This window comes from Littorina saxatilis, linkage group LG3 (genome assembly GCF_037325665.1).
Source record: "Littorina saxatilis isolate snail1 linkage group LG3, US_GU_Lsax_2.0, whole genome shotgun sequence".
In the NCBI taxonomy this organism is placed as follows: domain Eukaryota; kingdom Metazoa; phylum Mollusca; class Gastropoda; order Littorinimorpha; family Littorinidae; genus Littorina; species Littorina saxatilis.
This window is the reverse complement of record NC_090247.1, coordinates 58,252,220-58,263,928: the sequence shown is the minus strand read 5'-3', so window position 1 is coordinate 58,263,928 and position 11,709 is coordinate 58,252,220. Positions and strand designations below refer to the sequence as shown.

The window sequence follows — 11,709 nt, the reverse complement described above, 5'->3', positions numbered from 1 at the left end:
AACTTAAATGAAAAAATTAATCAAAGGCAAACAATTCACAATGTAAAATAAGGGCAAAGGGTTAACTAACGACAGATAGTTCCCTATTCCAAAGTAGAAAGAGAATATTTTACAAATACTTTACAAAACTGAAAGTACAGAAAAGAGCAAAGAAAAAGAATTGACAGACCCCACAGGAAGAAAAATGAAGTTAATCCCTCAGTGCTCAGAACTATACAATAAGCACTACCGTAAAACTGGAGACGGTCACAATACAAAACAAGACATGAACACCACAATCACTCACATCTTACGAAAAACTTTTTGTGTTTGACCTACCCCCAAGAAATATCTCAAAGACTAACACTGGGGCAAAAATTTCAATTTAGCAATGCAAGGGAAACAACTACCTAACACAGAGAAAATCGGGGTCACCAAATGTTACGGATGAATTTTCAGATGAGTGTCTGTGTGTATCGAAAATATGCGTGCTCTACTCTGTTTACTGTCTACTGTTTCTCGCACACAACACTCAGACAAAGCACAAAGACTAAACACTCTCAATGCCCTTTGCCCTCGTACCTGTAATGAATCATCAACACAACAATACAAATACGTTATTTCTCATGCATTCTACAGATCACGTTCATTCATATATAAGAAGAATAATATCTTAACACACGTCGGAGACTAACTGTCTCACGTTAGATGAATGTTCCTGATCCACACAATTCTGCTAATGTTTACAGTTCCTGTTTACTACAGTGTCATGTTACGCACATCACGTGTCGCGTAATACTTAAATTGACGACGTCTACGTCTCACACAATCTTCTCGTCGATTATGGTTCTTCGGTGGCAGTTCACACTTCAGTGACTCCACAATTATGTTTCTTCGGTGGCAGTTCACACGTACCGTAATTCCACAAACTTAACGGGTACATACCCGGGATACATACCACCCACGCAATACCGCTCGTGGTGGCTATGGGGTGCGGCTCCACCCAGTTCCCAGTACTCCAGCGTTGCTACAACCCTGCGCTCTCAACATCAACTCGTTGCGCCAAGGAGGGGATGCCCATCTCTCTCTCTCTCCCGCTGTCAAGTGGTCCCACCCATCACTCCGACCCGGGGTGCTGCGTAAAAAGTTTAGACTACCATAAGTCTCAATTCTTATCTAAACTTTTCTACGAAATAATACTGCTATTCTTTCTCAATACTGTTCAACTATCCGTCCACTAACTTATGCGGATATATTATTTACACCAGCTCATTTACAAGTAACTTCATTACCGAAAGAACATACGACCTTCCTTTTCAAAATGGCTGACACAGCGGCTCACGCTTTTCCAGCCCAATTTACAACATGACTCTCCCAGTCATTTCACCCGTCAATATTACTGAGCAAAATACAATTCAATAAATACCTGTATCTTTACAGCCTAGAACCACTCATGGTTCGTCCGCCACACTAGTCTTTCGGTGTTAGACCTCAGTGTTCGAGGGTGAGCAGCATTCTCGCCCAACGCGGAGACATCAAAACACGTCTGTCTTCCTCGACTGTCAAGAACGCTCTAACCTTCTACACGCCACGAAGCTAACCTCGTTTCCTCCTATTGGCCAAAGCAGCCAATGGAAATACGCCTTACAGAACTAGACCACGCCGTGAAGTCGTGCTACTTCAAGTATGGCAAGCCAATCTGTACACATGTGTTTAAACCATCTAATATTGAATTATATACAAATCCATTTGTCACAGCAATGAATAAAATCACCCAGCTTTAACAGAGAAGTAGTACAAAAGAATGTTACAATCTTACCGACTGAGGTAGTTGGAACAGCCATAAACAAAGCTGACCTTGAAAGTACCAGTAGTGGCAGTACTTAGAAAACTGTGAGAGCTCTTGCAGTGTTTCAGCGCACATCACTCACAAAAAGGCAGGAAATGAGCAGCCGATTTAAACAGTTCGCACCTGCATGAACCATTGTCCACCTTTCTTAGTCGTAGCCATACAACATCAACCGAACAACTTTCAGCGTCTTTCACAGTCACAGCGCCGTCGGAGGACGCCATTTTGGATGTGTCGTAAGCGAGACTGAGCTTCGACAACATTATTATGCAGTCCGCTGATACCGACAAATACCTGGAAGCTTTCTTGGGCACAGAAAATGACCCAGAGGACTTCGCTGATACTGCCTGGCGCACTTGAGTTCCTCAGTGCCATCGTTCAGAATTGCCAAATCGAACAGTCAAAAAGAGTACGACTGAGGAAGTAAAGTTCTGGGACATTCTTCGCTGTTCCTTCGAACTGGCAACTCCACTGAACTTGTTAGCCTTTGTTGGTGATCTGTTTCGACCGTATATTTTTTTTCTTTTTTCATTATAAATGCCTTATTTTGTCTGAGAAAAATAACCAGTTACTGAAAAATAAAAGTAAGAGCAGCAAAGTTACCCGAAAGCAGGAAAAGACAACCCAACATTTCCAACATTAAATACAAGGCAGTAGCCTCCCTTGCGTTTGTCTGACTTCTTAGGTTGGTTTATGATTCCTACTGTTCCGAAATCGAATGCGATAAAATCGTTATCGTTAGATTTGACTGTGATATCAACATTTATCCCCGAGTACGCAGTACTAGGGTCCAACAGACTTTAATTGTGTGTCTGTGTGTGTGTGTGTGTGTGTGTGTCTGTCTGTCTGTCTCGACTTAACAGCTTATTGCTTGGAAACTACTGGGCACAGTTCGTTCAAAAGTTGATACACTAACTTGATAATAGGTCCGATTGATCGTATTAAAACTTCATAATGTTACCTGGGACATAAATGCGAAATAATCCACAAAAGCGACTCTTGGCGGTGGGCGCAATTCGCGGTGGGATAGAACTGCTGTTCGGCTAATAGAACCGCCGAACACGTCACACAGTGACGAGAAAAGCATGCGTATCGCGTGCGAGACGATTTGCAAGCCAGCCAGCGGGTGGGGATTTGGTCTCGGTGAGACTGAAAGAGAGACAGAGAGCACGAGAGATAGAGCCACAGGGACACACAGTGATTCAAGGCGCACAACTCTAGTAAAGTTGTCGTAACGAGGTACGCTTCATGTGCAACCGCTTAGATCAATCCCAAGAACATCCTGATTCAAAATCTTGAGCGACAAAATAAAACTTACACTAAAACAGTAGTTTTGTTCATTTGTTATCGCTTTTAGAGCATTGATTGCTAACTATGGTTCAATAGAACAAGGCTGTCTCATCAGTCGTCTGCTACAGATCTGTCGTCTGCTGCAGGATCTGTCGTTTGCTTTTGTATCTTCGGCTCAAGTTGACCAGCATGGAAATTGCCATTTTCAAAGTTGGTGATACTGTTAGAATAAAAGGTGGCGAAGGAGGTCGGATCTTGGACATCCAGAGAGACCACTAGGCTACATGCGTTGCCGCATAAAAACAACTCGACAGTGGTGCGCCGTTTTCCCCCAGACAGACAACGACAGACATCAAAGTTAGGCTCACCTAAATCAGTAAGTGACGATTAAAGAAGTAGGTAATCCAAATTTGAACACTGAATCACAAAGGCTCGAATAAGCACAAACTCAGCAATCATCTTCATCGCTTGTAAAATCACACACGCGGTCTTTCGAATCCTGAACTTAGGTTAAAAAATGAGTTACTTCCCTTCGATTGTAGAGATCAGCACACACAGAACAATCGCTCAAGTTTAATTTCAGAAAACAATATTCACACCACAGGCATGTGTTTATTTATTTATTTATTAAGGAGATTTCTATAGCGCATAACTAAAAGCACTATGCGCTTTACAATATCACTAGGTATAAGCACACGCAAACATACTCTGATTAAATAGAACTTAGGCTAACAAGACAATACTAAAAACACTAAACATTTGAGTTCATACAAAAATAGAGAATTAAATTAAATACTGGACAAACAATTAGCTTAAGGCCTACATCGACTACAGTGGACTATTTCGAATACAAAAATTTAGTTAACTATAAAAGGCAGTGCATAAAACTCCATAATCCTAAAAAGGTCGATCAAATAAAAAACATAAAAGACTATTTAACTATCATTACTTCGTAAAAAATAATAAACATGGTATACAAAGCTGTAATTTTTAACAACAAATCTAAAAAGATTTTCATGCCATATTGCACAACACATTTTAACACACACCCAACCTCACACAAGCAGACATACACACTTACACACACACACACGCACACACACACACACACACACACACACACACACACACACACACACACAATAAATTCAGCAAATATTTAAATACATAACAAAAAAAAAATTAAATAAGCGTTTAAAACATATTTTACAAACAACAGTAGTACATATTATAGTGTTACTTATGTGAGACTACCCAATAAAAATATTTAACTAGTGAGTTTATTGGAATGCTGGCAGATAAAAACATATCACGAGGCAGGCGTGTGCTTCAGGTATTGTAAGCAGATTTGAAAAGGTGGGTTTTAAGGGACTTTTTGAAAGTGGAAGAGGATTTACAGTGACGGGTGGGGTGGGGAAGTTGATTCCAGAGAGTGGGAGCGGAAAAGGAGAAAGAACGGTCGCCAGTGGTTTTGGTTTTGGTGCGTGGGGTGGAAAGTATTCTGCTGTCAGTGGATGAGCGAAGCTGTCTGGATGGAGTGTAAGGATGCAAGAGTTCAGAAAGATAGACAAGAAAGTGAGGATCAGTGAAAGAGTTGAAGCAGATGTTGGCGGTCTTGTGTATGATGCGGGAAGATATAGGAAGCCAGTGGAGTTGTTGCATAAGTGGTTGTATGTGGTCGTGTTTCTTTGCCCTGAAGATGAGTCTAGCTGCTGTGTTTTGGACTTTCTGAAGTTTGTCTGTGAGGTGCTGGGGAATGCCTGTGAGTAGAGCGTTGCAGTAGTCAAATTTGGAGAGAATGAGAGAGCAGACAAGAGTTTTGGTGGCGTCAAAGGAAAGAAGATGTCTAATGCTGCTGATTTTTCTGATCTCAGTGTATGCAGATCTACAGATGTTCGTGATGTGCTTGTCCATGGAGAGGGTGTCTGTGAAGGTCACTCCAAGGTTTCTAGCAGAGGATGAGAGTTTGATGTCAGAGTTGCCTACAGAGATAGAAGAAGGAACAGAAGGAGGGAGAGGCTTGTTTTTAGGGTGGATGAGGAGGACTTCAGTTTTGTCATCATTTAGTTTTAGTTTGTTGCAGGTCATCCAGCGCTTGACGTCGTCGACACAGTCCTGCACGCGGCGGATGGTGGAATCGAGCTGATCTGGGGGGCAAGAGCCCCGGAGTTGTGTGTCATCAGCAAAGGTTTGACTGGAAACCGAGTGGTGGCTGATGAGAGTTGATAGAGGTTTGGTGTAGAGAATGAAAAGGACTGGCCCGAGGACAGATCCTTGAGGAACTCCTAGTGAAAGGGTGGAAGTTTTGGAAGTGTGGCTGCCTGCTGAGACTGTCTGTGTTCTGTCCGAGAGATAGGATTGAAACCAGGTGAGTGCTGTGCCGGAAAGTCCGAAAGAGAGATGGAGGCGGTCAAGAAGGATCTGATGGTCTATTGTGTCGAAAGCTGCTGAGAGGTCGAGTAGGGTGAGAATGGAGAGATTACCACCATCCATCGCGCGCAGGAGGTCATTCATGACACGAACAAGCGCTGTCTCGGTGCTGTGACCTGTGACCTGCTGCTGTGTTAAGTTATGAAGAGGGTCGGCATTATATTTTTCACTGTGATCAAATAAAAGAGAAAGGCCAGTCACCACGCACATCCTCGGCTCGCATGCAATGTATTTATATAGCAAAGGGAATGCCTGTAATTCACACAGAGCAATCACTTGGTCTTAAACGTGCACAAGACAAAAACTTTCATACTGGGGGAGCCAGCCAGTCTGAAGAGTACTCGGGTCCAGCGCGAGCGGTTTTTTTTATCAGTCTGAATGTCTCGAAAGGCTGAATCATATCAGTTCTCGGCTTACGCCTCGATCTGATATGATTTCAGCTTTCTCGACATTCAGACTGATAAATGTTGATATCACAGTCAAATCTAACGATAACTAATAATATATACAACCGGCCCCCGTAGCGCAGTGGTTAGCGCATCGGGCTGCGGGCCGGGAGGTCGTGGGTTCGAATCCAATCAGGGTCATGTGGGTTTTTCGGGCTACGGTCGGCTCCTACCCAGAGTGGAAGTGCTATGGTTCCTATGGGAAGGCTGGAATCACACAGCCGAGTGTCATTCACTTAACGAATGCGACTTTGAGGGTGCTCAGGTTCTGTATACCTGACCAACACCGCAGGTGCAGCAGTTCTCGGGCGCGCCTGGTTGACACCAGGATATATTATGACAGTAAGCGTAGAGTGCTGCCCTGTCACGTAGTCTCAAACCAAATTGGAAATCCATAGCATCATCATTATTATCATCCTCATCTCATTAATCATCCAAAATTATAAAATGTCCTTGCTCTTGTGGCCCTTCATGCCCGGAGCTCTCATGGTGACCTTGGTCTCATTGTTCCTGTTCCATCCTTCCCTGAATAGTACTTCTGCTGTCAGTCTTCAACGTGTGACGTTCTGGGGGGTCGACGGAGGGACGTGGTGGCGGTCTGCTCTCTGGAGGGGACGCTCACTTAGTCTGGCTCCGCGACTTAGCAGTCAATGTCGTTAGTAGGGGGCATAGTAGGTAGTGGGCTGAGTCCGTTAGCTCGGGACAGACCCACTACTGAACACCGTCGAAGTGACTCAGCAGAAGTGCAGTGTCAACTTCCGAGGGTAGCCTACCGCAACGACCCGACATCCCTCCCTGGAGCGTCTGTAAAATCGACAGGTCTGGCAGCGGAACGAAATTCAGATGTGGATGGAGCAGCGAATGCAGGGACGGGGCGGCGTGAGAGAATACCGGAACAAGGAACAGGTGTACGGACAACAAAAAAATATATATATATACATGGTTCAAACACACACACACACACACACACACACACACACAATCGAGTACACGCAGCCATGCATATACACTCATGTACACACACACAGACAAACACACACACACACAATAAATGTACGTCCTATGGAACGTGTGCGCGTGTGTGTGTGGATGCTCTTTTCAGGTAATAGAACCCCCGCCACATGTATGGCCTATGCCATGGGTTAGAGAAGTAGAAAAAGCAAGATTCGTTCACCCCCCCCCCCCCCCGCCCACATGTAATGCATGGGTTAGAGTAGCAGAAAAAGCAAGATTCGTTCACCCCTCCCCCTCCATGTATGGACTGGGAGGACATTTTATTTTTTTTATTAGCAAAATCATAAAATACGTCTACATAACACAATTTTCCCTATGCTGTTTTCAGGTAATAGACACCCCCTAATGGCCTAAGCAAGATTCTTTTAACACCCCCCGCCCCGCCCCCAATGTATGGCCTTTAGGTTAGAAAAAATACCCGAAAGAAGGCAGACACATGCAATAGATTTCAGCAAGATTCCTTGAAATCCCCCCTCCTGTATGGCCTATGCCTGGGTTAAAAAATTACAAAAGAAAAACAACGAATGCAGCGATGCATTAGCAAAAATCCTGCAGTTGAGCCGTGGCGTGGCAAGGCAAAATCAAATTGGCGGGGGAGAGAAACGTGGTGAATGGTGAAATAATGTTGCAAATTCTCTTTAGTATAAACCCTGTGGCAGAATCCAGTAAGGTTTTGGAACACTTTTAGAAAGTTTTACAGACTGATAAATGGGATTTACCTGCAGAGCCAGTTGTAGGATCCAGCAGTTGACAGCTGCCCCGATTCAAAGCTGGGGAGAAGCAAGTGGCAACTGACGTTCGCTTTGGATCTGACTAAAGACTGCGCGACCGAACGCGACCGCACGCGACCTTGCACTACCTTGCGGGGCCTCAAACTAAAGCATGTACATGTAATCTTTTTTTTTATATATCCAGTATCTTCACAACATTATCATACTTTGTACCGAGTTTTAAGTCAGAGAAATAAAACACACGGCTAGGTTTGTCTGGGGTGCGGTCGCGTAGTGTTTAGTCAAACCGTTCGCTTTCGGCCAATGGGATAGCTGGGATATTTGGTCTGCTACAAAATGTCATGCCAAAAGGCCTCAAAAAGCCATTTCGCTTTCGAACTGTTTCAATTACATGAGAACTCATTCTGATGAACAGATTTTGAGAGGCACAACCCAACAGCTGCCCTTTAATCTAACTAACCCAGCGCATCGTGTTCATCGCGATCCGTTCCTACGGGAAAACCGAGGGACAGGGGCCAAATCGGCGGGGTTTGGTAGGAGATACGTCCACACGGCGAAAAAGCCCACGCGTATTATAATATAGATTGCATTATATTCGTCATCTTCTCCTGAATTCAAAAATATATAGATATGTCATGTTTTGTCGAAACATTTGCTCAGAATGAAAGAAAATAGCTTCAGTAAGTACTACGCACGCAAGCTTCGTGGAGGCGAGCGTGACCCGTCTCGGTCTTCGGTATGGTTAGCCGAGACTATATACATGTAGTCTCGGCGATGATTGGTTTGTGGTGTTGATCTTCACCAAATGTTTTTATATCGCTTCACGCGACTTGTTTCTACTCGTTACAGAGAAACCTGGTTGTCCGTCTTGTTTGGGGTACCGACTGATAAGGGGTCAGTGTGCGAAACTGTACATGTATGCTTTAACGCCGGAGGAGGCGCGGTCACAATGCGAAGATGACGGCGGTCATCTGTACTACTTCACGGACTTGACCACAGATGGACCGGTCATCACAGAGCTGCCTAATGTCATAAGTAAGTGATTACTAACAAATTGGTCAAAAAAGTAACGGAAACGCGTTAAGCGATATCAAAACATGTAATAAATCCATTCGCATCGCATGTGATGTGATATTGTTTAAATTCTGGTTTTCACTCCAAGATTATAATCAAAATATAAATTTGTCAGCACGTATGGTTCAATATTTATCTTTTGACTGGTTCGTTCGAATTTGTCTCCTTACCATTTATTTATGGAAACTCCGTTCATTTACTGGCCATTCTACGTGAATCAAACATTTATTTTCGTTTGAGCACATATTAATTTTTTCTGCAAAATGTTACCACAGTAAATTTAAACCGAGTTTATTTCCCGAACCACTTACATTTTTACATTTAGTCAAGTATATAATTCTTACTGATACTTCTATACTGTTTATTTTACGCATATGTACAATTGATGGTTAAATACGTTTTGTTAAGGAGGAGCATGCTTGTGCGTGTGTGCTGTTGTGGGTTTTGTGTGGGGAATGTATGCGGGCGTGCGTGAGCGTGTGTGTGACTGAGATTGCAAGCGTGCATTTTGCATTTGGAAGGGTGTGTATGGATTGATTGATTGTACTCTGGCCAAAACATGTCCCTAGTGTACTGCACATGGTTGAAATAAAGTCTTATGTCTTATGTCTTATGTCTTATGTTTTGACTAAATATTTTAACATGGAGGGGGAATCGAGACGAGGGTCGTGGTGTATGTGTGTGTGTCTGTCTGTGCGTGTGTGTGTGTGTGTGTGGGTAGAGCGATTCAGACCAAACTACTGGACCGATCTTTATGAAATTTGATATGAAAGTTCCTGGGAATGATATCCCCGGATGTGTTTTTAATTTTTTTCGATAATTACTTTTGATGACGTCATATCCGGCTTTTTGTAAAAGTTGAGGCGGCACTGTCACACCCTCATTTTTCAATCAAATTGATTGAAATTTTTGTAAAGCAATTTATGACGAAGGCCAAACTTCGGTATTGCATTTCAGCTTGGTGGCTTAAAAATTAATTAATGACTTTGGTCATTAAAAATCTGAAAATTGTAATAATTTTTTGTTTTATATAAAACGATCCAAATTTACGTTCATCTTATTTTACAATATTTCCTGGTTCCAAAAACATATAAATATGTTATATTTGGATTAAAAACAAGCTCTGAAAATTAAAAATATACAAATTATGATCAAAATCAAATGTCCAAAATCGATTTAAAAACAATTTCATCTTATTTCTTGTTGGTTCCTGTTTCCAAAAACATACAGATATGATATGATTGGATTAAAACACGCTCAGAAAGTTAAAACAAAGAGAGGTACAGTAAAGCGTGCTATGCAGCACAGCGAAACCACTACCGCGCTGAACAGGCTCGTCAGTTTCACTCCGTTTTGCACAAGCGGCGGACTACGGTCATTGTGAAAAAATGCAGTGCGTTCAGTTTCATTCTGTGAGTTCCACAGCTTGACTAAATGTAGTAATTTCGCCTTACGCGACTTGTTGATAATTCAGTACGCGTTCTTCAGCATTCGTTCTTTACTATCATTGTCTTTGATCGCCTGGGACCAAATGCTCTGATGACTTAGCAAACGATTTCTTCTTCACAGGAGGCGTTGACGCCCGCTACCTGGTTGGAGCAGACAGGTTGAGTACCAGTGACTACCAGTGGCACGACGGGAGCCATCTGTCGGACAGCGATCCTCTTTGGAGTCAGAGCTACCCGACACGTGGCAACAACAAATGCGTCGCTCTTCGCACTTATTATATGCGTCTGCAGGACTATCCATGTGATCTCATGATGTACTTCATTTGTCAAATTGATGTTTAGAGACACTGGAACAAAATTCAACCTGGGTTCTAATAAAAACAAGAAATTCCTCCGAGGTAGGAAAAACACCCCCGTCCTTACCATTCTCCCTGCCACCAACTGAGAAGGTTATTTCCCTTTGACCATTAATATGTCCCTCTATAAGTCCTTGTAGAATCTTAATCCACCAATAACTCCCTAACCGTGTGTTTGACTGGTCCCAATTTTTGTAAGGACCGTCTCAGGAATGTATAGAACCTGTTCACCAAGTTTGGTGACGATCGGTCCGTTCATTCTTGAGATCTATATGCGAACACAAACACACAAACAAACAAACAAACACATCGACCGAATCCTATACACACCCCTATACCGGGGGTGTAAAAAAACCACACACAGCCTCATTGTAGCCTATATGGCGTTTATCCATGCACGCCATCGCCTTGCGTTTTTTTCCACTTCCCATTTCGAAAGTACACACCATTTGTTTTTTATTCCCCCCCTCTGCTTCTTTCCATCTGTAAAATGAAAGGGGTGTTTATTTTTCGGTAAACACCCAGCAACCAAAAACAATAAACACCCAGCAAAAAGCCCGAATCCTCGGTAGCTCGTGGGTTGAGGAGCTATACTTTGTGGGCACTACCTTTAGCAACTGAAAAGTTCAGAACGCTCAAATGTACGAAATATACATCTCTGGAGCAGACAACACAAACATACACTGTCTTGCCTCAACAACATCACTTCATACAGTATTTGACGTCAGAAAAGTTCGTCTGCTACGCAATACGTCAGAAAAAAAATTCCTTAGCAATACCAAAACATGAAAAGAACACAGAAGTATCTGCCTGTATCGCCTCAACAGAACAACAGCATAACTATGCATTTGATATTAATGCTGTAATGAATGATTTTCACAGAACTCTTCAACCGCGCATTAATCACACGCTTGCGCAGGTAGAATGGCAGAGTGATTAGGACTCGGTCAAACTATGGCACAAAAACATCTCTTTTTCTTTGAAAAAACAGAAAAGATGAATACATTAATTACAAAACTCGTCTCAGTAAACATGAAAAATAATGGTCGAAGTTAGCGGACCATGAAAAATGCAAGCTCCACCTTACTGAAC

General features: G+C 42.8%; 1 long non-coding RNA gene across 1 annotated transcript; it reads right to left on the bottom strand.

Moving 5' to 3' along the window:
• Nucleotides 1-543: 543 nt before the first annotated feature.
• LOC138960984 (uncharacterized) lies at nucleotides 544-1,531 on the bottom strand. Its single transcript, XR_011454108.1, has 2 exons — nucleotides 1,406-1,531; nucleotides 544-1,114 (listed from the first exon to the last, which is right to left on the bottom strand). It is a non-coding gene; the product is annotated as an uncharacterized lncRNA (long non-coding RNA).
• Between the last annotated feature and the right edge of the window lie 10,178 nt (nucleotides 1,532-11,709).